General features: G+C 32.1%; 1 protein-coding gene across 5 annotated transcripts in view; it reads left to right on the top strand.

The window, feature by feature from the left end:
- Positions 1-27993, top strand: part of Arl5 (ADP-ribosylation factor-like 5) — a 92802-nt gene that overhangs the window by 20250 nt on the left and 44559 nt on the right. The window contains exon 2 of one of the 5 annotated variants that reach the window (XM_075355691.1): positions 6287-6351. The exons of 3 other annotated variants lie outside the window; for them this stretch is intronic. The gene's annotated coding sequence lies outside the window, so the exon portion shown is untranslated. Of the gene's footprint in view, positions 1-6286; positions 6356-27993 lie in introns of all 5 variants that reach the window. One more of the 5 variants, XM_075355692.1, reaches the window with a different exon arrangement.

Raw genomic sequence — 27993 nt, 5'->3', positions numbered from 1 at the left:
AAATTTCAGTTAATTCATTATACTACTGTGTTAAATGCCGACTAAAAACTACCGTCTTAAGTAGTCAATTTCGGAATTATACAGGTCCTGAACGATATACATAATTGAAGGAAGTTGATTTTTTGTCATTCGTGCTGCTGAAGGGTACACTTTTCTCTTATATTATTCTGTTCTTATCTTTAACTTAAGACCACTGAGGATGGTCCAGCAGTTACGCATTGCGCATCCTCAGTGGTTGCCTGGCCTCTAACCTCCCGGGACCCCACAGGATTCGGCGATGCCGTGCCTGCTGAGGTCGCTCACCCAGTAGGCCGGGATTCGGTCTTTTCTTTGTGCCATGCCTCAAACCAGTTCCCCTTCAAGGAGGGGATCCAGCAGGGTCTCCGGTCTTTTCAATTTTCCCTGAACTCAAGGGGTCCCCGGTCGAGAGCGGCCCACCTCAGCGAACCGCCCTCTCATGAGCAGGGCTGCCCTTGTGTTTCCCTATCTCCAGTATCCGTCCCCATTCAACTACCTACCGTCTCTCTCCTTGATTTGTGTTATTCTGGTTACCATAGAGGCTACTTTATTCCATTCATGTTTTCCTTTTAGCATGTACTGCTGCGTGTTTTCCGGATGCAATTGACTTATCCCAAATGAGTGCCTAATTTCTTTACAAATATTACATCTCTATATCGAGTGCTCTACCTAGTCAATTTCGTTACAGTATCGGCTGTCTGGGGCCATCCGTCTGCCAAAACGATGGAGGTAGGCCCCATACTCACAGTGTCCAGTTAACAGTTGTGCGTGATGAAACCCCACCCTTATCCATATACTGACTTGGGGCATTATCCTTCTGGACAGTCTCCAGTGTCTGATGTTTCCCACTGTACCTGCCACTCTTCAAGCATCTGTATTTTAGGTTTACTTCTAGGTATACCACGGTAAACTCATCGGAGCATCAGAATCTTATCTTTAACTTAACATTTCTTATATTTTCTATTCTCAATTGTGTTTTATTCCGTGCTATCACATACTTGCCATTTTTTTCCCCCGGTGATCTTGTAGTAATCTCTACCTGTAGAACCAATAGAAGAACTTTTACCTGTAAAATATTTTATCCAATTACACGTTCCTGTTCAGGAAATTTTTAAAAAAAATTAAGAAAATGCGGTTATAGTTTCCACTGGTCAGTTGCTTTAGTCGCACATTATTTACATAATAAGTTATAAGATGAAATATTAATTTTTTAGACTGTATTGACAATCTTTAACTTGAAACCATCAGCTATGAAGTACAAATTAATGCGCTATTCATAGGTTATGGTATGAACGATTTCTTTAATCTGCTGGTGGATAAGTAGAAGAAAAGATTTGAAAATTGTCAATTAAGTTGAAAAAAAATCAAATAATTTAAAGAAAAATTTTGCGTACGAATTGTAATTTAATTTTTATAACTGGTATATTTTATGCCAAACGATTAATTAATTTACTTATGCTAGTAAAAGAGACTTGTTATCAAACATAATTATTACGATACAGAAATTTGACCGATTTATTTTTATTTAAGAGAAAAAAATTCATAAAATTTTATTGTTATTGACTTTGAGCGATATTTTTTTTAAGATTATTATTTTAACTCTGTAGTCTAACAGAAAATTGTTAAAGATATTTAAGTGCAATATATATAAACTATTGTTTTCATCGTATTATTTAATTTCCATTTACTGGCTTTGTTTCGTGTATTTCTTATCTATTTAGCTAATTGTAACAGCTTCTTTTTGTAGTGATTTAATTTGGTTTTTTACGTTAACTGTCAATTATAATTTTATTGCATAAGTACATTTATTGCATAAACATCACCATCATTACGTTGATATGTATGCTATTGATATGTTGTTTTTATATGTACTTCTTTTAAGATTCTGTCAAGAGTTTTACCTATTAGTTTAAAGTATTATCACTTTATAGTCGTTTTAGTTTTTGACCATTTTTTTTATATATAATTTGTTATATTATAGAAAGTATTATTTTTTAATTATTTTTCTGAATTTTGATGTTTAGGAATTATCCTTTTTTTAACTACTGAATGATAGTTATTATCTGAATAATGATATGTTTGTTATTATTATAACAGACGTAGTAATGAATGTATTAATTGATGTATATTTATACTTTTTTTACCCGGTTGATCAATTAATCGATCACAATCAAACGGAAATAATGTCAATTGCAAGATTTGGTTGGCCTCGAGTTAATCAGAATCAAAAATTACGTTAAAAAGCAAACTTTTTCCTTTAAATGGAATAAAAATTGTAATAGTACGTAAAAAATATTGTATTTTTTTTTTCAAATCGCATCAAAGCAGTAGCTCTATACAACAAGTCTTCCTTTGAGAAGTCATATTGTTTATTGCTTGCTTCCTTTTCTTTCAAGAAAAGTTATTCTATTTATGCTTTTTCCAAATTTTTTATTTATAGTTTAGTAAAAATTAAATGCACTGAAGAGAAGTTTTTTCCATAGCCAGTCGCTTTTGTAATGCTAGTATCCCTCTTATTTCAGCACATTTGTTTTTTACAAGGCGTATGCCTTTGTGATGTGGCTGTAATATCCTTGCAAAGCCTAATAGTTATGCGACACATAATGAATAAATATTTCTTCCATGAAATGCAATATAGGATCAGTTATATCGATTTTGTTCTTTTCTCTGTTTAGCCTCCGGTAATTACCGTTCAGATAATACTTTAGAGGATGATATGTATGAGTGTAAATGAAGTGTAGTCTTTTACAGTCTCAGGTCGACTATTCCTGAGATGTACGGTTAATTGAAATCCAACCATCAAAGAACACCGGTATCCACGGTATAGTATTCAAATCCGTGTAAAAATAACTGACTTTACTAGGACTTGAACGTTGGAACTCTCAAAATCCAAATCAGCTGATTTGGGAAGACGAGTTCACCACTAGACCAACTTGGTGGGTTTAAAATATAGGTACTTAACGTATTAACGCCACTGCAGCTACAGCTTTATTTAAAAACAAAGTAGTCAATCGGATTTCGGTGGAAAATGAACAGTCTCTTTATTAATTATAATAAATGATTATTTATATTTATTTATTTTATAAATATAATTTAACCAAACTTAACCTACGCTCGCTAACCTTGACTAATTAACACCGTAATTTTTTGAGTATTTATTTAATAAATTCAGTAATTATTGCAATTATTTATTATTTAAATAATCAAAACACTCCTGTTAATTACTCAAGGTTAGCTAGCGTATGTTAAGTTTGGTTATATATTTATAAAATAAATAAATATAAATAACTATTTATTAAAATTAATTAAGAGACTGTTTTGAATCTATGTTAAACTCTATATCGGCCCATTTTCCACCGAAATCCGATTGACTACTTTGTTTTTAAATAAAGCTGTAGCTGCGGTGGCGTTAATACGTAAGTACCAAAATATATTATTTATAATTATAAAGAATAAAGTCCTTCTATGTGAACCTATATTTAAATGAAGACTATATTTAAAATCATTATCGGCCAACTCGATGATGATGATAAAATAACAGACCGTAAAGTATGGCAGAACTGAATTATGTTTTTAATCCTGTTTTTTTTATCACTTTACAAATGTTTTTTAGAGATAATGTTAATATTTTGATTACTCGTTCGTCTCTTAAAATTAAACAGATAAACACGCACATGTTTATCTTACGTTACACGTGAAAATGATTATCGTTTATGGTATTAAAGTAAGGGAAATACCAGCACAGCAGAGTTACTTAACATAAATGATAAGAGTGTAATTGCATAATTCTTTCAAACGGGTACGTTAGAAAAAAATATGATCGGCCGAAGTGTGATATCACTTTAAAAATTGATGTGGCAAATGTGGAAGTATATAACACAATTTATGTGGCAGCAGTTTTTCCAGGAGGAATGTTACAAATGCTTTTTACTCGATAATATTATAGAAAACACCCAACCCCTCTAAGTAAATTTGTAGAAAGCTTCACGAAGTTAATTGTATTTACTAGCTCAAGTTATAATATTATACATATATCTTACAAAATTTGATCAAGACACAAACTTAAGTAGAAAAATATTTTTGCAAAATTCTGCTTTCATCAGACATTGTAATGAATTTATTACTGGAGCGGTCAAAATCGTTGGAAAATAATTAGTATTATGTTTAAAAACATGGTGTATTGAATATTTAAGATAAAATAGTTTAAAAATATTTTAAATAAACATATTGAAAGAAATTATTTACTAAAAAAGAGATACATTTGAACCTTAATTAGAAGTATGGCAGTTCTTGAAAAAATTTGGTGAAATAGGTCTCGATTGATAACTAAGCTATATTTTCAGAAATTTGCTTGATATTAATCATATTAATACCACGGTATATTTTATTAATAAATTTTATTATTTTAAATTACAATTAAATTGTTATTTTGGTGTGTTAACTGTATACTATTCAGTTTTAATTTAAAATTAAAATTTTGTTTTTAATTTTATTTACAATATAAAAATTTAACGATGAAAATTTTGAACAAAGAAATAATATATTATACACTACAATAATTAAAGAGATTGCTTGACAATTTCTATTTAAAAAATTGTGTGGTATATTCACGTGCACACACACACACACACACACACACACAGGCGTTCCATGTAAAATTCAACTATCAATAAAATACCGCCTTCTATAAAATTTGAATTGATTATCATACTCCCCCATGTTTTACCGCAATAGACTCTTCCAACTCTGTCGCGCCAATGTAGTAGATTATTAACCATAACAAAACAATCAGAATGCTCAGTGTATTGTTAGTAAGAAGATAGTGGTATCACAAGAAAAACGCGTTTTTATTTTTGAGTTGTACTTCAATCTGCGATCAGTGATCGCTGAGTAAGGATGTTTTCACTTTAAGGTACCGAGATAGATTAATACTTTACAAGATATCAGTGACTGATTTCAGAAAGACAGGTTCTGTTAACCGCAAAAAGTTTGAGGACAATGTGAAATGCAGGAAATCAATGACCGATAACTACTGTCTTACCAAAAGATCAGTTTGATAGTTGTCAGCTGAAATTAATTTGCCGAAATCAGCCGTTCATCGGACGACTAAACGATTAATCCTACAACCGTATCTAATTCAAACTGTTCATCGACTTGTACGCCTTTTTTTTCTTCTGTTTTTTTTAAAGAGGTAGAGGAACTCCATTTACTACAGGCGCCTGAGCAGTGTCGGGCTAGCTAACAGGTTCCGCAAGATGTTATTAAATGCGTATGTGTTCCTGTGCACTACCGACTAAACCTCCACCCTTCCTGGTACAGCTGGTGTGCATTATTTTTGGAAGAAGGAATACGCCTTCACACACATTCAGACACCACAGTCAACGGACACGGACCTACACCCACAAGATACCAAACATCAGAGTAAATCTCACCACACACTCCATACATCACATCAAAGCCAGCCACATCCAATCACATAAATAAACACCTCACAGACAATATTTTCATCGGCCTAGAATATATAACAACATTTTCATAACCTAAAATATTTTCATCGGTTTCATCAATTTGTGCCCGAAAGGGTTCATGCTATGGACTATTATTCTCCGACAAGGTGCCGGATTCATTCGGATGGCTGCAACAGTCAAAATAATAGGATTTAGGTTGCTAAAAATCCCCATTTGTATCACGAAAAACCATCTCACCCGGTGAAATCGAGCGGCTGGTATGGAGTATCGCAAAAAAAAATTGTTGATCCTATTTTCTTCGATTGGATTATTGATGGAGAACGATATCGGAATATTTTATTTCAATTCTTTGCGCTGTAGAAGTGAAAGATCGATACTGTCAGTTACAACATGATGCCGCGATATGCAAATTCAATAACAGCTTTAACAAATTGTTTGGCGATCGCATCGTAGGTTGTAGTTTATAGCCGATGTGATCTCCAGATTTAACAGTGCTAGATTTTTTTCTTTGGGCTTAAATCATATAAAAGGCCTACAGCAATAAATTAAAAATACTAGAACGATTGAAGGTCGATATCAAAGAAGCTGTATTCCAGTCAGAAATTCTGAAAACAGTTGAAAGAAACCGGTGATATGTGGATTTGCGTATTCAAGAAGACGGCTGCCACTTTCATCATTTCGTTCAGAATTTAAAATGTCGTGAAATTTGAATAAACAATATTTAATAACACTTCTGCCTTTTTTGTTCCATGTACGAAGTACAAGGAAGTATTGTAATCGCGAAAAATTTCTGTTTTCAGATTTCAGTGGAAATATCCATTTTGATCATCCTGAATCCATTTTGACCAGTTTCGGCGTCACGTCTGTACGTATGTATCTCGCATAACTAAAAATGGATTAGCCGTAGAATGTTAAAATTGTTTAAGTTGTATGCATATTAAGTGATTTCTAAAATAACGATAAGATAGCTGTTGTGAAGTGGCTGTACATCAATGAGCAAAGTAGATTAAGTTTTACGGTTTTCATTTATGGCGCATGTCTGATTGTTGTCCATTGCATACAGCACTATCTGAATTAAATTTAATTTACATTATAATACTACTTTATATCAATCGTATTTCAACGTTATCCAAATTGAACGATCATATTCTCGATTGTCTAATACATTTTTATCTTTCATGTTCGATTGACAAATAATGCAGCTCATCTACGGCGGGTATTGTTTAATAATATTTATTAATTAATTATTTTATTGATATTTCATATAATCTGTTTAGTCTTCATATAAAACTTATTGAATTATGTTTTGCATTTTGAACTTATTATATTTTATTGGAATGTTTAATAAACATCGAAGGTATCATAGAATGCCGATGTTTAATGATTGTCTTTTTAGATGAAATCATTATCAGGATGAATGTTTTGCATCCGTGTTGCAAAACACGGATGTAAAATCAAAACAAAGCGATGTAAAATTAAAATATACTGCCAGTTTAAAACATCGAGTTACACCTTGTCTTCATGGGAGTACTGAGTTCGTAGAGCTCTTACCCTATTTTTATCAATGTAAATTATGTACCCCAAATCAAGTAATAATTTTATTATGATGTATTTAACATCAATCTGTGAGCAAACGTTTTATTTATACCGTATATCAATGCATTTGGGAAATTCCCTACAGTTGTTTAGTTCTATGTAATTTTAGTTACAAATCCAAAAGTGATGTATGTAATTTCTCTTTCAAACCGTTTATTACAGTTATATCAGCGATAGAATTTGCATCACACTTAATTTAAATGATTTTTTTTGGGGGGGAGCCTATACAGTTGCTTATTTCTTCATCAACAATGTTAAAAGTACTTCCTGATATAAAAAGTTGAAATATAAATTATAAGTTATATAAATAAATGATATGTTTACAGTAGCGAACAAATTAATCCGAACAAAGGGAATGTTCATTCTGTGGCAGACTGCCTACTGTTGGTGTTCATATACAAATATGAACTTTTTTGTGCTTTTATATTGTCGATTAGTTTTCGGTGACCTTGTGAGTTTCTGTTATAAGTTTGTTATTCGTTTTTAGTTAATGCAATGGATATAATCCCACAAAAGCGGTCAAAAATTGTTGCTCTGTCCAACAAATGTCCACACAAATGACTCGAAGACAGATTGCCAGCGAGTGTAGTATGGGATTAGGTACCGTAAATGAAGTCGTGAAAAGGTTTAGGGAAACAAGTTCCGAATCTCCAAAGAGAAAAAATGCGGACAAAAAAGAAAACCACGCCTACACAGGATCGATTACTGATAAAAAAAATCCCTTTCGGCACGCCGGAAGGCGGAGGTAGATTTCACCGGTCCCAAGTAGGGAATAAAAAAAATGTCCACCTTAAAATTAGGAAAAACTTCAGATTTACTCAATACGACAATGGTTGCATGTGAAAAACGTTTCACATGTTTAGCATACGACAAGTCCATCTTCCAACAATTCCAGCAACATTTTGGTCATCTATTACCGTAAGGGTTGCTCATATCAAAAATTGTTTCAGACAAAGGTTTTATGTAATTAAATATTACATGTGGACTAACGACCACTTTAAACCGATTCGATACTGTGTCTATTAAGGTAGGTATGATTTTTTTGTCTTCGAAACCCCATTTTTTCTACCTCCTGGACCAATGTTTGATGATGAAGTAAAAAACTTTACTTACATGTGTTTTAGGCCGTTATCCAAAGAATAGTAGAAACTTTAAACGAATTCGATATTTTACTTAATAAGAAAGTTATAGCGATATTTTGTTTTTTCGAAAAAGCCCTCCCATCTTCATTCCCATGGTCCGATTTTGGGCGTTAACGAACTCAACCGAGATTTTCATACAATTTGAAAGTGATTGACGCAAAATTACGTAAGTTATTGTGTTCGCAAGAAAGTGAACTATAAACTTTTGAGCTGACGGTGGTTTTTGGGTCTGGGAATGTAAAACGCGAAGATATGTCGGAATTTTCCGGAAGTCGAATCATGGTACCCGTTACAATATTAGTAAAATATTAGATTGTCCAAAAATATAATGAAATAAACTATTTTATAATTTGGGGTGGGTTTACCCATTTACAACCCCTTAAAATTGCATAATTCATTCAGTTTGAAAAATATATATTTTACATAAAAATATAAACAATTATTTATTTTTAATTATTAAAGATCTTTTACCGATTTTGAATAAAAGTCTATTTAAAACCATGACCTGATTATTAAATATCACTTCATTATTTTCAAGTCATTTAAATGTAAAGTGATGCGTTGATATTAAAGTCTAAGCTGCCCTTCATCCTGTTCATATTGTATTATAATATAATATTAAATTTAAACTTGTTTTTCACAGTATAATTTGTTATAAGCGTGTCCATTACACGTGTATTATTCATATTTTGTTATAGATTTTGTTTTTATAAGATAGGCATTTTTAATTTTATTACGTGCTATGAAATGAAATGTTTTATCTCTTTAATTTTTAAATAGCAAATGTAAGAATATTTTTTAATACTTTAGACAAGAACACTCGTTTATAATTCTTGTAATATTACAAGACATTACAATATAAACAACATATATATATATATATATATATATTTAAAACTGAAATATGTACATATACTAAATGTGTATATATATTAAATGTGTGAAATGTGGTATGTATAAAAATATATATATACACACATATATGTAACCTTTTACTTCAGGGTTATTATCTTTTTTCTGTTTAGCCTCCGGTACTACCGTAAGGTACTACTTCAGAGGATGATATGTATGAATGTAAATGAAGTGTAATCTTGTACAGTCTCAGGCCGACCCTACCTGAGATGTGTAGTTAATTGAATCCCAACCATCAAAGAACACTGGTATTCACTATCTAGTATTCAAATCCGTAAAAAGATTATTCATGCCTTTGCTGGGATTTGAACCTTAGAACTTTCAACTTCGAAATCAACTGATTTGCGATGATAAGTTAACCACTAGACCAACCCGGTGGGATTACCAATTAAGCCGACTATACTACTCATCAAGATCTACAAAATCGAATTGTTACAGCAGTGAATTCAATAACCAGGTACCAGTTACCAGTTAAAATAATTAATTGTTATTTATAAATCTCGATTTTTACATCCTTGTACGAAGTAAAGGAATTATTGTGATCACGAAAAATCTCGCTTTTCAGATTTCAACGGAAAGTTTCATTTGACCATCCCTAAATCCATTTTGACTATTTTCGGCGTGTCGTCTGTTCGTATGTATGTGCGTATGTATCTCGCATAACTCAAAAACGATTAGCCGTAGGATGTTGAAATTTTGGATTTAGGACTGTTGTAACATCTAGTTGTGCACCTGCCATTTTGATTGCAATAGACTTACCAAAAGTGTCCAAAAAGGCCCAAAATACAAAACATTTGCATTTTGGTGTTTTTCTTAACTGTAGTAATAAGACCTCACTGAAAGCTTTTCTACGATATATCATAAGTGGTACTTATTTTCATTGATTCCAGAGTTATAGCCAAATAAAATTTTAATTAATGAAACATTTCTCTTACAGTAGGAAGGTACATCGGTACGATCCGACCTCATTTCCGATTTTTTTTTTAAATGAAAAGTACAGTTTCACTAATAATAACTGATTTTTTTTTATTGTTATTATTTATTGTAAAACTTTTTTTACAATCATAGGTTAATAATTATTAACCCACCGGGTTGGTCTAGTGGTGAGCGCGTCTTCCCAAATCAGCTGATTTGGAAGTCGAGAGTTCCAGTCCTAGTAAAACCAGTTATTTTTACACGGATTTGAATACTAGATCGTGGATACCGGTGTTCTTTGGTGGTTGGGTTTCAATTAACCATACAGCTCAGAAATGGTTGAACTGAGAATGTACAATACTACACTTCTCTTTACACTCATACATATCATCCTCAGTCATCCTCTGAAGAATTATCTAAACGGTAGTTACCGGAGGCTAAACAGGAAAAAGAAAGAAGTGGAACTAATGTTCAGTAACATTAGTGTTCAGTAACATTAGATACTGTCGTATCAGTATACGACAGTTCGTAGAAGATCGTTTGCAGCGGGAAGGACTGCTTGGAAACAAAAAAAAAAAAGCAGTTACTGACACAGGTTATGAAGACAAAAAGACTTTAATGGGCGAAGGAACGTAAAAAATGGACTATTATGGTGTGGAAAAAAGAGATTCAGACGAGATTCATTTCTTTGTCCAAGGGGGAGAGTATCCTACATTTTTAGGCTACTTATGGAGCTCAAATATTTTGATTAGTTAATTATTTGTTGATTAACAATGAAGTATTACTGAAAGTGTAGCAGTTTGTAACCGGTATATTTGCGGTCCAGTTGTAGTTTTGTGGTTTAGTATAAAAGACTTAATGGTGTCAGTACCACCTATATTATTTACATTTTTCCCTAATTTGTTTTCCTTGTTTATCAGTCGTTCTTTTTTATTTAAATGTAGTTTATTAAAAACGTTTAACTCGCTTTAGAAATAATCATATCTTGCAAGTGCTATATTTTTTGATGTATCGTATGAAAATCAATGAAATTTGGTACACGTATGTAACTTCAATGTGTAAAAATAAATATTTTTACTTTTTTAAAAGCTTTTATTTTTAGTCTTAAAAAAAATACAAAAAAAACTACAAAGATATATTTGATTACATATAAAAAATATTTTTTAAAAAAGCTTTTATTTAACTAACATTAATAAAAAAGGAAACAAATTAGAAAACCCCTCTAAAAAGTAAAAAATAAGAATTACATCAAATTGAGAATTTTTAACAAAAAATAGATATTTTTAAATAAATATAAATTAATAGATATTTATATAATTTATTTTTTACGTTTCAGTGCATTTTTATATTTGTTAATATATTATATTTTTTCGTTTAAAATTCTCAATTTGATTTAATTCTTATTTTTTACTTTTTAGAGGGTTTTTTAATTTGTTTTATTTTTATTAATGTTAATATTAATATTAGTTAAATAAAAGCTTTTTTAAAAAATAACTTTTTATATGTAATCAAATATTTAACTTTTTTTTGTTTTCTTTTTGTGTGAAGGTTACATGTTACAAAAACGGCTTAATTTTTTTTATCAATAGAACCCTTGAACTCAATTTAGACTGCGTTACAAAAAAAGCTAATAAATTCTGTTTTAAAGTAATAGAAAATATAATTCCAGTTAGTTAAGGTTTTACCGTCCCAATTTGCCTTAATTAGTTTACTTTATTAAGTTCACTTATCAGAAGGTGATAACTGTTAATTAATCGTCATACTAGTCTGTTATTTATAATAACAATAGCGGTAATTGTTAGATATTGTTTGTCTGCTATACTAAACGTAACTGTGTGAGATTTGATTTATTTTTTGTTACATTACGCGGATAAAATCAACAGCATGATGTTATTAATAAAGTATGGAAACCCTTAAATAGCAGTTCGACCGTTAAACGTAGAAAGGTTTAAGCCTTTCTCGTATCGAAAAATAGACCGTTTGAGGTGGTAGCATTTGCTAAATAATACTTTGTTACTTTAAGTAACAAAGTATTTTCAAATAAGCGATTATTTAAGAGGTATTGTCGATCGCTTTTTAAACTACTGTAAAAAACATTAAATATCCGTTTATTTGGGTTGTTGCTGGATGTTTTTTACATTTAAATTTTGGTTATTCGTTCCCCTTTAAAATGATTTTTCGCAATCCTATCCTTTCTGCCGAAACCTTTTGAGTTGTCCCTCCACGTAAGGTCCAGGGGGTGTTGTGATCTCATATCAAAAAATAAATCATTTTAAGGTAGGCGCATTTGTTAAATTTCATTTTTCTACGTTTAACAGTCGAACAACTCTTAACTGGTCACGCTCTTTGTATAACATTACTAGTCCCGTCGGGTCACTTTGACCCGAACATTCGTAAATTAAATTAATAATACATTATTCAAATTAAAAATAAATGAACACTACTTATAATCGAAAAAGAAACTATTTTTTATTCAAATAAAAACAAATATCTCCTTGTTTAAAACAAAATAATCAAATAAAAACAGAAATTACAAAACCGTGTAAAGAATAAAGATATTCATTTTAGTTGAACTTTGCTGGCGTAAAAATATAATTATTCCCGATTGATTATTGAAGACAAATTTACAACACATCTGTAAGTATGTTTCAAATAAAAATATTTGTAGGATGTAGGATGTAGAGGGTATACTGAAATGAAACGACTAGCACTAGATAGGGAATCTTGGAGAGCTGCATCAAACCAGTCAAATGACTGAAGACAAAAAAAAAAAATATATTTGAACTGAACCGAACATCTACAAGTAAACAATGCACAATTTACTTGGGTGTCAAATTGGTGTCCTGAACAGTATATATGTATACATTTATTCTTAAATTTATTATTTCAGAATTAAAAATTCTTTATTTCCAACACTAACATTAACCACAATCTTTACAAATAAAAGAACTGTGATTCTTTTAAAATATGATGCCCACATTTCACACAATGTTATATTTATTGTCCTTGGTGCTCGGGCAGAGGTGACAGTGTTTACGTTTCCTTCTAACTTCGTCATCTCGCTTCTTTGGTTGTTGAACATCAACTACAGTAACGTGGTCGTGTTCTTCAAAATATATTTTTAATTTGTTCAAATTTTTATGGGTTTCCAGGAGCGAGATACCTTTTACCAAGTAAATTTTTTACTAAAATGTGGCCTAAAGTTTTAAGAAAATCTTTCGCAATAGTGTAACTTAACTGTTCGCGGCGGGTCAAATAGCTTTTTTTTGTTACTTATGTTACACAAACTAAGGGAAGCTGGATACCGACTGATAGAACGGATTACGATAGGAGATTAGCAGGTTTGCCTACCTAATATCATTGAGGCAAATATTAAACTTTAAATATAATATTAAATATAAAATGCCTCGGATAATATAGACCCGACGCTACCAGTTAAGGATACCCTCTTAATTTATTAACATGCTGTACAATATAAGTACAGGTACAAGCTGAATTACCTGGTCTTCCGGTTACACTAATTTTTATCTGCTACCTGAAAAGGGTAGTCGCAGTTAAATTGTAAAAAAAAAAATGTTTTACTTCAGATTTTTTCAAATGTTATTTTAATCCTTGTGCCCTGAAATCTTTTACCGAAATAATAGTAAATTTTCGACAAGTAAATCGCAAAAATTTATTCCTGAAAGTAGATAAAAAGGAAAACTCCGTTTGAAATTTAAAAAGTTTTATAAAAGGCATTTAAAATTCTATTTGCTTATTTTTGTTCCCTTAAATTCTTCACCGAAACGTATCTACCAGGTTTTGGAACCCCTTTCCTTAATCAAAATAAAAGATGACTTCGCTAAGAAAGTTATTTAAAATTTTATTTTTTTCTACAGGACACGTATGTATATTTTTAATTCTAAGATGAGCTAAAGCTAGTCAGCCGATCGGTGGAAATATTTCTAGTGAAAACAGAGAAACGTACGTGCATAACGTAACGATCATGTGTTATATTTGGCTCTTGCAAAGGAAATTTATTGTGAAAGTACATTAAAACAAGGTCTGTCATTTTTATATTATTTTGTATAATTAGAAATATAGATCAGGACATCGTCCTAACATTATAATGGACAAAATCGAAATGACGCGCTTGTAGTGCAAAAATAAAACGCATTCCTAATAGTTTAAATTTATTTACTGAAAAAAATTTACCGTCAAAATCTTCCTCGTAGCTCAATCGGTTCAGCAACTAAAGAATCATTTCGATCGCCTCGATGGTTCTTTAGTTTTATGCGTGTACATAGTTACCGACACATAAACGTTTTGCCGGCCCCCGTGGCACGAGTGGTAGCGTCTCGACCTTTCATCCGGTGTTCCCGGGTTCGAAGCCCGGTCAGGCATGGCATTTTCACACGCTGCTTGTCATTCATATCATCCTCTGAAGCAGTACCTAACCGTGGTTCCGGAGGAAAAAAACATAGACGTTTAATTTTATGTATACAGAGATTAAGTGTTTGTGTAGAAGTTATTATTTAATGTACATTCAGAAATTAAACTTAAACTAACTGAATCGGTTTTCTTTGTGTAATTTGTTAATTGTTCTTATTGAGTTATTAATTAACTTTTTTCTCAGTTTCGGGTATCTTCTTTGTTGTTCAATAGGTTGATTTACAAATAAATACTAAGCTTACCGTTACTGATGCCTTTGCTATGCCAGTATGATAGCGATAAATATATCCAATTTTGTTGTGATTTGATAAAATATTTTTCAATTCTGTAGTTATTTTCGTTTTCTATATTTACTACATTTTTATTACGCTTTGTAACTTTCTAGATAGAATAATAAAAATTTCATTGAGTTTGCAATATAATTATTTTGTTAAAAATGTTTAAATTCTGTTTAGCCTCATCTGTTGAAAAGTACTTCTAGGATTCTTTCATACTCATAAGTAGTTAATTAAAATTTATGTACGTTAATTAAAAGAAATTCCTATGAGCTTTCTTATTATATATGTTTCATCTATTGATATGTTAATAATAATTTTTAATAAGCTAATAATAATAATAAGTCGATAGTGAACTATCATACAAGAAAATAATTTTTTGCTGTTAGTGAAAGTCAGATTACCGAGTTAATATAAACGAAGGTGAATTGCATTTTTTCCTAATACAATGGAATGCCAATTATCTGGGTTGACCTTTCCAAGGCTGAAGCCGGATAATAAAAAGTAAGATAGCTGAAAAATTAAAATAAAGTTTATCAAACGTACTACATATTATTTTATCAAAGTATTGGATATGATTGAAATTAAAAGGACACTTAGAACATTCGTACAATGTAATAAAAAATAAAAAAACATCATACCGTAATACAATAAGTAGAGATTTGCTAATAAGTCATAATTTACAAAAAATATCTGAAAGAAGTAATTTTTTTCATATATTTTTATTTATAGTCGCATCAATAATTAAAGTCATTAGCGACTAAGACGTGTGGTTAGTTTAAACCCAACCACCAAAGAACACCGGTATCTTCCATCTAGTATTCAAATCCTAATAAAAGCGACTGCCTTTATTAAGATTTGAACCTGAGAACTCTCGATTTCGAAATCAGCTAATTACGACGACGAGTTTACCAATAGATCGACCCGGTTGAAAAAAATTGACTACCTTTTAGAAAATTAAAAATCATAAATACAGGGTGAACAAAAAGAATCTCGGGGGTTTAAAGCTATAATATCTCTTAACTTTGATTTACAGTAATAAATCAAATAAAATGATAGAATAACAATAACATTTTCTTCCTACAAGTGTTTAATGTGAGTGTGCACTTATGTCGAGCGGCACACATCCAAGCGATGGAAGAATTCGTCTCGTACTTAACCATCATGTCTGAATTAATGGAAGCGAAGCTGCTTCAATCCTTACCAAAATTGGGTGGATCAATAGGTAGCGGAGACGCATATACAAGTTCCTGTATAAATCTCAAAGGAAAAAGTCACGTGCGGTCAGATCCGGTCCGTGCCGATCGATCCAGCGGTCGGAGAAAACGTCATTTAACCAATCTGGGTGAGGATAAGCACTGTTTTGTTTCCAAAAAAAATTCTCTGGCCATCTTGCAGTTGAGGAAAGAGTCATGTACGCATCAAATCAAAATAAACAAATCTTTTTACGCCCGCTTCAGCGAAATAGAACGGCCAGTAAACTTCCCAAACGGCTGTAAACTTTCGAACGGCCGTCAAGAAGCGGAGAGTCCCTTTCACATTCTCAGTGTTTACAGGTATTTTTTTAACTCCTAAATATGGGCATTATGTACGTCACCTTTTCCACCGAGATTAAATGCGACTCGTTACTAAACATGATACGATCAAGAAATCTTCACGCCTAGAAGTCGGATGCTTTAGAACCTGTAACTGCTTTAATCGCATACGTAAGAGTTTCCTTAAAGCATTTCACTCCGTCGTCACCGGCATTACAGTTCGCTGCTGGCCTTCCTAACAGGTTTGTTAGGATTATTCGTGAAAGACTCCCTGACACGTTCAAAATTCTCTTTAGACACCCGCGCTCGTCCCGTACTCTTCCCTTTACGTAGGCGTACGATCGTTTAAAATTGATTATGCCATCGACGAATATTCTTATCACTCGAAGAATCGCAATTAAACTTTCTACAAGACGCACGTTGAACTGTAACTATCGATTTACATTTAGCAAACCGCAAAACACGGAAGGCTTTCTGTTCACGACTCGCCATTTTTACTATTGACGTTGTCAAGCAGAAAGATAGTGAATACGCGCCATGCACGCAAATAAAACTGTCCTGCTATTCGATTTCGGCCGTGTCATCACTGTTCACTTTATCCAAGAGGTATTATAACTTATAAACGATTTTTTATTTTTTTTTTGTGCACTCTGTATAATTATTTCTGTTCAAAAAGAATGAATAAATAAACTGAATATTTAATATAACTGACATTTCTTATGACAAAAGATTACTGTTGGATATTATTTACTAATTCTTCGTTGTATTTGCAAATCTGCATCATATTACTTTGTAGTTTAACGAGTATATATATATAAAAGAGAAAGCGCAGGGTATGTGTGTTTGTTAAGTATTAAACCCTACATTTTTAATCTGTTGACCTTGTTATTTATTCTATCTCAGTTCCCACTGTACTTTTATTTGGCCTTCTCAATTTTAAATTTATTAACTTTAAATGGAAAGAGTTGTACAAAGGTTCTAGGCCAAGGTTTTGTTAGATCCTTATTTGCTTGTTCTGTATTTTCATCTCAGGATCTGTTCTGATTATTTAGCTTTTACGGTAGTCTTTTTTTTTTGTAACTATGAGAATTTAATTAATTTATATTCGATGTAAGGAAATGTTTTTATGTATTCAATTTGTTTTGGAAACACAAACTTGTTTAGTTGTTGAAAATTATTTTGAATTAAAGCGAGGAAAATTTTGTTAAAACTGTACATCATTGTTTAATACAAAAATGTGTTGTAACTTCTAGCCATGTCGAAAAATTTGTTACCGGATAACTAAATAAAAAATTTTATAAACAAAAATTTTTGTTTATTTTTTATTTTATTAAAATTACTTCCCATATGGACAATTTGAAAATGTCACTACTGAATAATATTGGCTATGAAGTATAGATTTATATAATATCACGTTATTCTGATGTTCAAAGTATATTTATATCCAAGTCCAAGAAAATTATTTGATAACGTACATTTATTGTTAAGTAAAAAAACAAAACAAAAAATTAGCGATTATAATAAAAAATATTTCCACATTTCAAAGACACTGCTATCAAGCCCATTAAGCAGTTTGTTCATTTGTCTCTCCGTACTTTTTCCATATTTGTGTGGAGATAAAGGTTTCTTGTATTTTTATTTTCTGTGAACGTCTTTATCTTCTTGGCCTATCCGTTTTTTAAATAAATGAAACTAAAAATATTAAATAAAATTAGTTTAAAAAAATTAAATCCTTTTACAAACATAAATCCTCCCTAAGTAAAATATAATACCTTTTCAGTATTTAAGGAAATCAAGGATTACTAATTTGTTTGTAGTTGTTTTAAATTTAATGAAAAATGGAAAAATTATGGGATTTTTTAGGAAGGGTTTATTAAAGTTCTTTTTATTATTTTTTAAAACTTATTCTTACTTAATAATATTAAATGTAACTACTAGTTCAAAGCTACTCTGTTCATCATATTTTGTTTTTGTTATCTAATGATTAAAACTTAAGGATATTAGTCATAATTTTTGTGTTAAGAACTTTTTACCTTTCTTAGGTTCATTCTTTTATTATATGTGGACACGTTTCGGAACTACTCCCTTGACAAAATTTATTGTACTGGTACTTTTAAATTTCTGTTAATCTGTATATAGCGTTTAATCAACGCCCTCCCTTTATTTAACGTCATGCCTTATCTGGTCGTCTTCTTGTGTATTTGTTATTAATCTTATCTTTTCGTTTTATTTATCTATTTCCTGTTTTCAGTAAATTAAGGTTCTTGAAAAGGACATCCGGTTGATTGTCGATCAGTTCATTTATGATCGTTTTATTGTTAATTTTTTATTTAAGGATTTATAAATATTCTAAGATTTTCATTCTTCTTCCTTTAATACAATTATGAATTAATTTCATTGATTCTTCCATTTTCATCTGGGTTTTCTATTAAATGCCTTGCGTAATTAGAATCTTGATTTTGATTTTTAAAAGATCTCGTGTGTTCGTTGTATCTTATTCATTTTCTTCCCGTTGGTCCGATGCATGTTGCATTGCATTTGCATGTTATTTTGTATATACCGTTATTGTTGTAAATATATTTTTCTTCTATATTACTGTTAAAAATCTTTTTTAGTGTATTTGTATTTATAGTCGTTTTTATATTATATTTATTAAAAAATTGTTTATTCGGGTAAATTTCTTTTTCACTAAATGCTAATTTACTCGATTTTAAGGTTTATTCATCTTTATCGTTTTAATTATATTTCTATTTTTTTTTATTTTCATACCTGTTATTTTCTGCTATATTAAAAAGATTAAATTATTTTTTTTTAAAAACCCATGACGAAAAAAGCTTAAAAAACGTGTAATCATTAAATAACTTTATTTTTATCTTCTGTAACATTGTGATATTGTTTTTAAGGCGGTAAAATTTAAGAATTTGATAAACCGACGTACGTGCCTATGCGAACTAAATCTTATCTGTGCAGTCTACGGTTCACGCATGACTGTCAGTTAAAATCTTAAATGTTATAGTCTTAAAAATATCACTTTTTCTTAAAAACATCACAATTAGTTCACGTTTTTTAAAGGTTTTTCGTCGTGTGTTTTTTAACATTTTTAATTTAATTTTTTATTTATTACTTTTTAAAGATTAATAGGCCTGTGTCAAACATTGGAAAGTTTTTAGGCTGATGATGATGATGATGATGATGATGATGATGATGATGATGAAAGTTTAGTATACTTGACCAGCACCAATTATTTAATAATCCACAGAATAATGCCTTGCTGGAGTTAGAAAGACTTAGAAACATTGAAAAGCCGTTTTGAAGAAACATATCTACTATAGCGCTTCCTAGCGACTTATAACCGTAAAACACGTCTAAGAACGTTCTCTGAAATGATACCTATGTAATGCAAAACACCGCATAGAAATCGGTCCAATAGTTTTTGAGGAAGATGGTAACAGACATACACGCACAACCTCTTATCATAAATGCATATATACGTCCGTTACGACGTGGGTAAAAATAGTGTTAACTCTTTTTTGTATGCTGGTTTCTTTAATGGTAATTTATGTAGTCTATCTTGAAGAGCAAAGTTTTTTCGAAGAAAGATTTAATATTAGCCTTCCAAGCAGCCACCGCAGAAATCCGGTTTCGCAAAGGTAGGATGTTGAAAATGGTAATAGCATACGAAATACTCTCGTTTCCAGTGCAGAAAACTCATCATCCACTTCTGCCCAAAATTCAAAGAACGATTTATTATTAAATTGTCTTTTGATTTCGCCGCTTGCCGTGAAGTCTATGAAGATCTCTTCCTCGGCAGTTGAGAGCCCTTCCGGAGTATTTTGAAATGGATCCCTAACCCGTTCGTAACTTGCTCCAAGTTGTCATCAGCAAGGAAATATTTTTAAAATTCTTTGCCGGCATGGCTAAATGATTTCAACGGTTACCAAAACAACTTTCATATGTTTTTCTTCAGTCTTGTACGTTTTAACACATTCATCCACATTTGCAAACATTTCTAGGTTTCTTGATTTAAATTGTTGGTCCATAACTCCATTTTTCTACAAAAAGCCTTAACTTAATCGCTTGCATCCAACATATGTGTATTTGCTTCTTGGAGTTGAAGATTCAAGGTATATAATTTCTCGAATATGTCGACCGAGTAGCTCAATTACATAAAAAATAAACCATCTCGAAACTTCTCGACTTCCGGTCGGTTTTCCTGTTCTAGAAAAATGGCGATTTCATCTCTTAATTCATAAACTCGTTGCAAAAATTTCCCACGTGATAACCATCTTGCCTTGCAATAAAATAGTAACGCTGAATGTACTGCACCCATGTCTTTACAAAGTGCAGAAAAGGTTCTTGATTTTAGGGGTCTCAATTTTATATAATTTAGTATGACTACAACCGTCGTTAGCACAATATTCAGATCAGGACTCATTCCTTTGGAAGCCAGAGCTTCTCTGTGGATCACGCAATTTGTCCAGACACGCTTTGGAGATTTTTGTTTTTCACTAGTGCTTGTATATTTTGGAATCTTCCAGACTTTGGAACGAGCACCTCGGTGCATTTTCCGACGCAGTTTTTCCGCTTTATGTTTGCCTGGTTTATAAAATCATTTAAGGTAACAAATAATGCGAGTGCTGTTCTTTGAGTTCTATTGGTTTGTAGAAATGTAGTTCTTCTGCCGATGACATACTATCACAAATTCGAACATAGGCAATGAAATGAGCATCTTTATTGCTATCTGTTGTCTCATCAAGCTGAATTGAAAGAAATTCGTCACGCAACTTCCCGAAAAGCTGATGCTGTACATCTTCAGCTATATCACCTTTTCGACGAGCAACAGTATCATTTAATAGAGGTATGGATTGCAATTGTTTGGCAAAATTATCTTCAAACGTAGTTTCTACAATCTCAATTGCAGCTGGAAAAATATGCTTTTCGCCATGGGTATGAGGCTTTTTACATTTGGCTATTTTATATGAAACTTTGTAAAAGGCAAATAAAGCTTTTTCATTCACAAAAGTTTTTTTTTTTTAAATGATGTTTGCTTTTCATATGATTTTAATCTTAATTCGAAGAATTCTCGGGATTTGTTAACGAACTCCCTATGAAGCGTTTCCAAATGTATTTTAAGTGTATTGGGTTTCATTCTGTCTACTGCCAAAGTTTTTGAGCAAACGATACAGGACCCTTTCTTCTTTATTTACTTCAGTACTGGTAAACCCAAAATTTAAGTATTCTTGAGAATATTTTCTTGATTTTATTTTCGGAACCACGCTTATCTGTGCAATTGTTGATGCTTCACTATCGTCTAATGCTCGCTTACGCCAACTTAAAAATTTATCCATGATTGTTTATAAATGTACTGCTGTGAATATTTAATACCGTGAATTGCAGTTAACACTATAAACTGCAAATTACATTATACACATTCACGATAGATTCGATAGCGATAGAAGGAAGGATCGACTCGACTGAGACCGGCTGGAATTGAACGAAGTGCAACATTTATACACGTCTGCGCAGTCGGTCGCGCAGACGTTCCAGAAAGTTCGAGACAAATATGAACTTCTCGCGAAGCCGCGAGGATGTCCGATATGGTGGACGTAAGACAGAGAGCAATAGAGAGGCGTCGATTCTAGTTTTGCCGATGCAGCGGATCGGTGTTGCCAAATATCAATAAATTTAGTTATTCTTGGTAGTTTGTAAGGTTTGTCATTAAGGTCATAGTGTAACTTTAGCGCCAAAATAATCAAAATGAATATTATTGTAGACATTGTTATTGTATGTGAGTGGGGGGCGCGATGAAAATTATGATTTAAAATTGGGTCGCAAATACTGAAAGGTTGAGAAACGCTGATGTAGATGAATATAAATTTTCTGTCATGATACAATTCTGCATTCTTCAGTTATTTTTATATTTTTTTAATTCTTCCGCTACTTTGATTGAATTTTTTACTTTATATTGGTTTTTTCAGTACTCTCATTTCTTTTAATATATTTGCTAATTTATATGCTGGCGCATTCGTGTAATCTTTTATAGGTCTTATCGCAACATTTTCTGTGTGGATTTTAACCTGTGTTCTCATAATTGGTATACTCGGATTCATGTTAATATACTTGTAATCATTTTCTTTAATTAGACCTTTTTATAACTTGAATTTATTTCGAATATATTTTTCTTTTCTATTGTTCATTGTGTTTTATTTATAAAATTTGTTGTTTTCTTTTTATATAAGTGTTACGCTGAGTACTCTCCCATGTCAATAGCATTTTCCTTATGAATATAAGATCTTTTTGGAGCTTCTTTAAACTTATTACCTCGGTGGCAGCTTCGAGTCTTTCCCTATTGGAATATGCAATCTTTTTTCCGACCATTTCTCCTCTGTATACACAAGTCGATGCTCCTACTCCTCATTACCTGTTTGGAACTTCTTTAAATCTCTCTGGGTGTGTGCTGGATGAGACTGATCTTGAGCGTAAACTGTCCTTCCTTGATCGGTATAAGGGTGCGGGGCCTGATGGAATACCGTCACTGGTTCTCAAGCGATGCAGTAAGCTACTTGCATCTCAACTTAATAGTTTTTAATAGACGTTTAGAACTTGGAGTCTTCCCAGACCCAAGACCAGTTATGCAGTTCCTATTCATAAGTCTTCTGATGTTGCCGATGTACGGAACTACCGACCCATTGTTATCCAACCAGCCTTGGGTAAAGTTTTTGAGTCCCTCGTTCTCGATTATATTGGTTTACCATGAAGCAAGAGCAGCATGGTTTTACTCGTGGTAGATCCATTACTACAAACCTGGTTCTTTACGAACACTATATTCATTTCTCTTTTAGAAAAGGTAAGCAGGTTGATAGCGTTTACATCGACTACTCTAAGGCATTTGACAGAGCCATAGACGTCTCCTTGCTAAATTAAAAGCATATGGCATCTTGGGGAGTCTTCTTCGGTGGTTTCACTATTATCTTGCTGACCGGTCACTCATTGTTAAATTTCTTGGTGCTTCTTTACGAACTTTTGATGCGGTGTTTCACAAGGTTCTCTCACGGGACCTTTCTTATTTACCATCTTTTTGAATGATATTGTGGACTGCGTCAATGTTGAGTGCCTGTTGTTTGCTGACGACATTAAGATCTACAATTCTGTATCCTCTGTGGAGGATTGCCATCGGCTCCAGCACTGTCTCACTAAAATTGACGAATGGTGAGCACTGAATTGTATGGGAATTAATGCCGGCAAGTGCGTTGTTGTCACTTTTCGTCGTTCTTCTGGTCCCCTTCTATTTGACTACACATTTAATGGATCTGCACTAAGGCGTGAGTCATCCATCCGTGACTTGGGGATCACTCTTTCGTAAAATTTCAATCCTGAGGATCACATCGGTACTATTACTAGCAGAGCTGTTGGAGCTCTGGATCTTCTCATTAGAACGTCCAAGAGGGGTCTTGAGTGTGGAGGCGGAGTTTAATTTTTGTATTTTTCCCCGTTTCATTTCTTTCATTATGGTCGGTTAATCTATCCGATTTTTTCGTCATTCGTGTTTTTTTTTTTTTTGGTTTCATTCTTTATAATACTTTTTATCTCTTCTATTATATTATTATTTTATTGTGTCACTAAAAAGTGTCGGTTAAGTTGCAAGCGTAAATGCATTGTTAAGTGTTTCCTTTTTTATATATACGGTTTTAATTTCCATTGTACCCGATTTATTTCTGCCTTTTTAATTGGTTTTTTGCTGCATAACTATTATTAATTGTTTTTAATTTTAGCTTGATTAGTTGGTATTGCTTGATTGAAAATGCATTGTTTATTAAATCTTATGTTCGCTATTGTCTTATATAACTTTTTTAACGTATATTTAAATGTCTTTACAATTTTGGTCTGGTAAACCACAATAAAATCGTTATTAAGATAATAACTATTATATTTCCTGCCAATAACGCTGTAATTTCTTGAGTATCGTTTACCTTTCTTAGCTTCATTCTTTTATTATATGTTGACGCGTTTCCATTGCCAAAACTTATTGTACTGGTACTTTTAGAGTTCTGTTAGTCTTTAGTAGCGTTTAGTCGACACCCTTCCCTTTATTTGACTCCATGTCTTATCTGGCCTTCTTCTTGTTTATTTGTTATTAATGGTTGTATTTATTTTATTTCCTGTTTTCAGTAAGTTAGGTTCTTGAAAAGGTCATCTGCTTGATTGTTGATCAAATGAACGGACCAACAACAATCAAATGAACAGATCAAGTACTCAACATAGAAATTACAGTAATCTTAGCAGAAAATATGATAATTATTATCTTAATAACAAGAATAGTAGTCGTAGTTATAAACAAAAAATACCATTAATTAGTAGTTTTTATGATTTATTATTTTCCCAGCTATAGCTCTGTTGCTGCTGGTTTCTACAACATAACTATTTTTAGCGATCGGCCAAAATTCTGATTATTGCCTCAATATATGTATGTGTATGTATTTTGATTAATATTTATGGACTGGCTCAACATAAATATTCGAAAATGCCACAAAAAAATTGTATATATGGAGCATTGTTGGCGTTAGATTTTGGTCAAAATTAAAAAAGAGAAGAGGTGTTTATAGCAATTTCAAATTTTTTATGTAGTGGCCGTAGAAAATTGAGATTTAGTATCATGAAAGTGCTTATTAATTATTTAAAATTCCAAAATTTTAAATTTATCATATTTAAGCGTGGAGAATATTCAACATTAATTCTAAAAAGTGTTTGCTTCATATCTAGAAAACCTGTTTACCTAAAACGTTAAACATTTCCTGTATACAAATTTTTTTTTAGTTAACTAACATTTTTAATCTTGTTTAATAATATTTCACCAAATCGGACCGACATAATTTTTAAGATTTTAAAAATTCCAACTGTTTCCGGTATAAATGTAGAGACAACGTAGAAACATTTTTACAAAAAAAGGGGTCCCATGGGACTATACTTGAAGAATTTTAATTTTTTTTAATGATTTCTGTTACTTTATCTATTTTTCAAGTTGTGACTTATTAAACATGTTATACGATGTAGCTGTTGAATAAGGAAGTCAAATGGGACCGAATGTTTTTACTAACAAATTTTAATTTTCAGCAGTTACTCTCTAAATGCAGTAGTATTATTTTGGTGATAAAAACGTCAATTGGTCAAGGAGATCAACTGAAACTCAAAATTTGTTACTAAGATTTTTTTCTCAATTATACTTTTAATGCGTGTACTTTTTTAGATTAATGTCATCTGATTAAGAGGATCAAATCGGATTCAAATTTTTATACTGAACATTTCATAATTAGGAGTCGATCTTCTTGGTGTCTCTCTCAACCAAACCGATAAACCTTATTATTAATAGTTATGATTATAATCATTAGTAACTTGTATTTAATATATTTAACAACTTTTATTTAATATTAAATATTTTTTTTCTTAAATGCTTAATTTTATTGTATTATTTCAATTTTAAAATGTTGTTGTACAAAAGGGACAACACTGGGAAAGTTTTGCAATTCTTTGTTAGCTTTTTTTATAAACCAGTCAATTTGTTAAATATGTTTTGTTATTATAAATAACTTCTACGAAAAAGTATTTTACTATAGGTAGATAACCTTTGTGATCTTATTTGTTCATAACCGGTTATAACCATTAAGGTAGTTTATAAATGATACTTGTAAAAATCACTTTTTATATTCCCATTGATAAAAAATTATTTAATTTACTCGTTTTAATAAATATATATTTTTGGTTAGATCTCTATGATTTACTAATTCATCTCGCTACTAGTTTTATCTTGTATATATTTTAAAGTTGGTTTTCGATTTGAATAGTATTCAGTGAAATTAATACGCATTTTAACAATGTAAAATTCCTTCTATTTGTAGATTTATAAACAGGTTTTATTGACATCAGTTTCGTGATTTTTATGTGTAGTGTTTTTTTTAATTATCAGTACCCTAGGTAAAAGTAATAATTTAAATAGTAATTTAAGTTGCAGATATTATATAACTGAATTATATAATTACTGGACTACTTTCATAAGAGTGTTATTATTGCCGTTTTGCAAGTGTTGCATTTTTACTTTGAATTCTAATTAATGAATTTTTCAATTAATTTACTTTCTTTTAAGCGATTACTTCATACATATTAATACCTGCTGTAGTACATTTAATTAATAACTAATTGTATTGCGTGAACTGATAATGTATTATCCTTTTTAAACTAATGCAGCTTTAACGCAACTGAATAGTTTAAAATTAAATCACTCGAAACTTATCAACCTGTATGAACGATTTCAGTACATATGTCTTTATTTATTATATTACTCGAACACATATCTTTTAACGATGAAATTATAGGTGAAAAATGTCAAATCCTCTGTGTAATGTATTACATGTGATATCTTGCATATTATTTAATAAAGCCAGAACCTGTATTAACTAATTTAAAAATTTGGACTCAAATTTAGATTTAGACCGATCGAAATAACTCATTTAGAGGGGGAAAAACTGTTACCTGGACTTTTATAAGGGGAAATGGTAAAGAGGCTTTTTTTTGTAGAGGTGGGAAATCCATTTTACAGACGCCATACGACAGTGTCGGGGTCGCTAACAGGTTCCGCAAGATGTTATTAAATGCGTATGTGCACCTGCGCACTACCGACTAAACCTACACTCCTGGATACCCGCCCTTCCTGGAATTGCTTAAGAAGCATTACTTCATGAGGAGGGGGGATGATGCGCCCACTCACACATTCATACACCACACTCCAATACATCACCCTCCAATAATACGTAGGAATAACATTACGCCAAGGAAATGCATATAACAACAGACAATATAAATCATGATCAAAACAAAAGTATATACATTTATACAAAAAATTTAACAAAAAAATTCCGACTAGTTATATGAACAAAGTCCCACGATCATCCAGACAGATCACAACAATATTTTGGAACAAAGAAAAACTAGATAACATAATACATCAACATCATAGTACGGGGTGGGACATGTCAATCAGATCATCCCAATCCCGTAGGCGGAAGACCTTGTGAAATTTACCGGTCGCCACACCCCAACCCTCCGTTCCTAGCCCTGAGGAACGGAGAGTTGTCTTTAGACCCTCTAACTGATTACATCCCACAGTCATCAGCCAGGCCTCGGTCGGGATGCCACCGATCTAAATGCCTCGGCATTTTCATCAGTAAATAAAAATCAAATTCTGTCTTCACATCCAACTTAACATGATTCCCTCAAACTAAGTGACTGAAACCCCCGCGCCTAATCTAGATTTTACAGCACCGTTCGTGACTGTGAATGCCTCAGAAAACGAACGAGTTAAGTCAGTGCTACACTCATACCAGTCAAAATTATGTTTTACGCAACATAGAAATTCAGACCTACACTCAAACAAGTTGACCGATTTAAGTCCCCTAACAAGGGGAACGTAACCTCAATCCGGTCCGCGCAGGAGCTGGGGACAAACCCCGCACCCCCACCCGATCCAATCATGGAGTCTCGCGCGGCATTACAAAGTCACAACCAGAACCGCCCCCGGCCGCACGGGCTACCATACCCCGACAGCGCGGCCATCCCCACCAGCGGGAGCCCCAAAATCGAATCACAAACAACACCAGTATAACCGTGGCACGGTGCCAATGTGCCTACCTGCAACCAATCCAATGCCTAG

This window comes from Lycorma delicatula, chromosome 2 (genome assembly GCF_047948215.1).
Source record: "Lycorma delicatula isolate Av1 chromosome 2, ASM4794821v1, whole genome shotgun sequence".
Lineage (NCBI taxonomy): Eukaryota > Metazoa > Arthropoda > Insecta > Hemiptera > Fulgoridae > Lycorma > Lycorma delicatula.
The sequence above is the reverse complement of the archived record's forward strand: the minus strand, read 5'-3'. Positions and strand labels throughout refer to the sequence as shown.